The 3483-nt window shown below is 35.0% G+C and overlaps 1 long non-coding RNA gene across 1 annotated transcript; it reads right to left on the bottom strand.

Moving 5' to 3' along the window:
* Positions 1 to 2298: 2298 nt before the first annotated feature.
* Positions 2299 to 2912, bottom strand: LOC118745840. Its single transcript, XR_004993721.1, has 2 exons — positions 2604 to 2912; positions 2299 to 2539 (listed from the first exon to the last, which is right to left on the bottom strand). It is a non-coding gene; the product is annotated as an uncharacterized LOC118745840 (long non-coding RNA).
* Between the last annotated feature and the right edge of the window lie 571 nt (positions 2913 to 3483).

Raw genomic sequence — 3483 nt, 5'->3', positions numbered from 1 at the left:
TTTGTCAAAAAATATTTTTCATCAGGTTTGCCACGTTTCTATGTAATAAAAATTTATACTTTGTTAATTTCAATCAACATTTTTCTTATCTATTCACAGTATATACATATATACTCAAGATATGTACCATTCATTCCAGCGTATTTCGGAATAGGGTTGCCACATAAATTTTAGAGTAAGGAATTTACTTATTATATATCGAAATCCCATTTTATTTCCCAAATATATTTTTAAAGCTATCCAAATCTTCAAAACTTTAAAAAGTATATGCACTCCGGGCAAGGCTCGGTCAACCTGGTACTATATTATATACATACATAAGTAGTTAAAAAACTTTTCAGTGTATAATAAAACATACTCGGCGGTTTGGGTTGAGGCAATCATCGTCGACGAGTGAATTATTCCAAGAGGATATATATTCAACTCTCATTGGAACAGCTACTTTCCCATTTGATCGAACTCAAAATCTTTTTCTTCGAAATGAAGCTGACAAACTCTTGAGTTTTTATGCAATTCCACACCTGAAGCCTGTTCCGATTTTCTCTTTATTATTTCTTATGCTGGCACTTTGAAAAAGCTAAGCTTCATATGTGCCCACGACGAGTGGCACAAAGCACAAGAGCTAGGCATTGTCTACATATTAAAATAATACTTCGATTGAAACAGTTACTTTTGCATATATTCCAAATGACAAAAAATAAAATTAGATCATTTTCCAAAGCGGTGTTTTTATTGAAACAACGATGTCGATTATTTTACTATCACTACTTTTTTCTATAGCTAAAATTTATTACTAAATATCAAACCGAAAGTTGTAATTACGCAGTCCAAATAATTTTATTTTTTTTGTTAAATTATGATATGGGTAAGGTACTTCTATTATACAAATTGCATGTACATATTCCCAAATCATTTTGAAAAAATGTCCTTTATTTTACGTTGGTTAATATGGTCACCGTAGGCATAATACAAAAAGTATGCAAAAATTACCGCTACCTCTTATATGCTGTGGAAAAAATTAAGTTAGTTTATTCAAAATATTAATTAGCTTACGTAACGCTTATTACTAAAGTCCAGCTCACAGGTCAACAAAAATACGAATCTTCCGGGCGTTGAAAACGGCTAAAAAAGCGCTTTTAGATAGCAAATGGGGAGATCGAAATGCTGTTCCTGCAACAAAAACACTGAAAAAGAAGACATTAGGTTTTCCTTACTTGCAAATAAAGGTTATGTATACCTGGCTGAGTATGGTACCAAAAACAAAGTTAAATGTAGTGCAAATGCACTGGGCACTAAAAGGCGTGGTATCCAACTGATTAAAAATGCGGTTGTCCGTGTTACAAAACACGAGTCAAATGTTGATGTGCTCGCGACAAACGTACTGGAGTTATTGGTCAAACTTGTAGGTAGAAAAGCGGTTGTCCGTGCAACAAAAACACTGAAAAAGAAGACATTAGGTTTTCCTTACTTGCAAATAAAAGTTATGTATACCTGGCTGGATATGGTACCAAAAACAAAGTTAAATGTGGTGGGTTGTTAAGCAAATGCACTGGGGACTAAAAGGCGTTGTATCCAATTGGTTAAAAATACGTTTCACTGGATCAAATGCAGTGGTCCAAAGCTTTTTTATTTAGCAAATTTTCAACTAGCCAATTCTGTATACCAAACTTTAGTCGAGGCGTAAACTTTACTTGCATTACAGCTAGTATTATCATTACTAAACTTACACTAGTTTTTTAAACTGCTTACTTGTATTTTATTTACAACGTAAAATGATTTATTTCATTGCAAACACTGCAATTTTATGATTTATAACTCAGAGTTTCAGATTTTCAGTCTAATTTGCAACACGAAAATGCATAATGAAGAAGAGGTAAAAAAAACAGTGATGCAAACGCTTTCTTTTAGAGAGATATCATGAAAAGGAGTAGTTCTAGTACTATTTCCTTTAAGTTTTGTGGTAGGCATCCTTGGAAATAAGCGTATCGATTTTGTTAAAATTACAACAAACACGTCGCTACTGACAATACCTTACTATTATTCCACCATGTGTATAAATGAGGTTTCAGCTAACCCACCCTTCGCCTTCTGGTTTCTGGAGTTCTTGGAAATCTCGAGCTACTCACTCCAATGTTTTGCAAAACAAATATTCGAGGAAAACAGCAGGTGCCACAAATAAAGAAAGTGATTGAGTTTTCGTAGGCTTGACTGATACTTTGCGTTACCAATTGTACCAACTGTGCCGGTACCGGTTTATACATGATAAGGTTCATTTAAAAAAAAATATATATATATATATATCGTTCGTACTGACGTCGTTTTACTTATGATCAGTTTTATATATGTATGATAGCGGACGTATACTGAATTACGATTAACATACATATGTATGTATATACAAAATCTAGTGGAAATCAATCTTTGAGCATTAACATCAACTTGCAGACTCGCGGCGAATCGTATTGACTGCTGTAATGACCGGTAGATAAACTTCAATGCGGACAGCTGGTTCCACACTACAGCCGATGGCAGAGAAAATCTAAACAAATAAAGCATATATGAATACATTCGTACATGCTTAAGTATAAGCCATACATACGTACATGCATCAGTTTGCTTATGAGCAAAAGTTTTTTTTTAACCAACAGGACCACTGAAGCGTTGTTCCTAAGCATCTACTTTCGAGTTGAGCTACTTCTACAGCGTATGCAAACGCTCTCTTTCGCTGCTTATTGGATAAGCGTCGGCTGCAGTCCACTTGAAATAGCCTGTGGAAATCGTTCGTCCAACTCCAATTCATTGAATTGTAGTGCATTTTACTGCCTTTTTCAAAAATGAACAAAGTTGATCGTCAAGACCAGGGTTCCGATTTGCCTCATTTTAGCCCCTCGCTCGCTCGTTAGTTTACTCTGAGTTTGCGCAACTCACGAGCAACAAGCGAGGCTGTTTGCAAACGAGCATTCGTTAAGTACGAGCGCACGCGCTGAGCAGCCAGCGAGCGAGTAAGCAAACGAAGGCAGCGCAAGAGTAGAGCGGCATGCAAACGAGGGCCTCGTTAGCTCTGCCCTCGCGAGGGCGTCGTTGCGAGAGTTTAATACTCAAGTCAGGAAAGTTATATAAAAAAATATTTTTATATTTTTCTGAGCAAGAGCTCTTTATTTGAATTCGTATAATCTCGAACTCCTTACATGTTTATGCTTACATCTATTTATACCATTTCTACTACTGATGATAAATGGTGTTTGTTATTGGTTTAGCGATTAAATTTGTTATTGAAGGTTGTTTACAATGTTATCATATTCTTTTGTTACTTATGAGACAAACATGTTATAGTTTATCAGTAGGTTGTTTACGTGTTTTCGTGTTATCATATTCTTTTGTTACTTATGAGACAAACATGTTTATTTGTACATTATAGTTTATGTATATATGTAATGTATGTGACCAGGCATGTTAGCTATGTATGTAGTGTATGTATGTATG

The sequence above is a fragment of the Rhagoletis pomonella genome, unplaced genomic scaffold (genome assembly GCF_013731165.1).
Source record: "Rhagoletis pomonella isolate Grant_MI unplaced genomic scaffold, Rhpom_1.0 Rhpom_scaffold_00009, whole genome shotgun sequence".
Taxonomy (NCBI): domain Eukaryota; kingdom Metazoa; phylum Arthropoda; class Insecta; order Diptera; family Tephritidae; genus Rhagoletis; species Rhagoletis pomonella.
The sequence above is the reverse complement of the archived record's forward strand: the minus strand, read 5'-3'. Positions and strand labels throughout refer to the sequence as shown.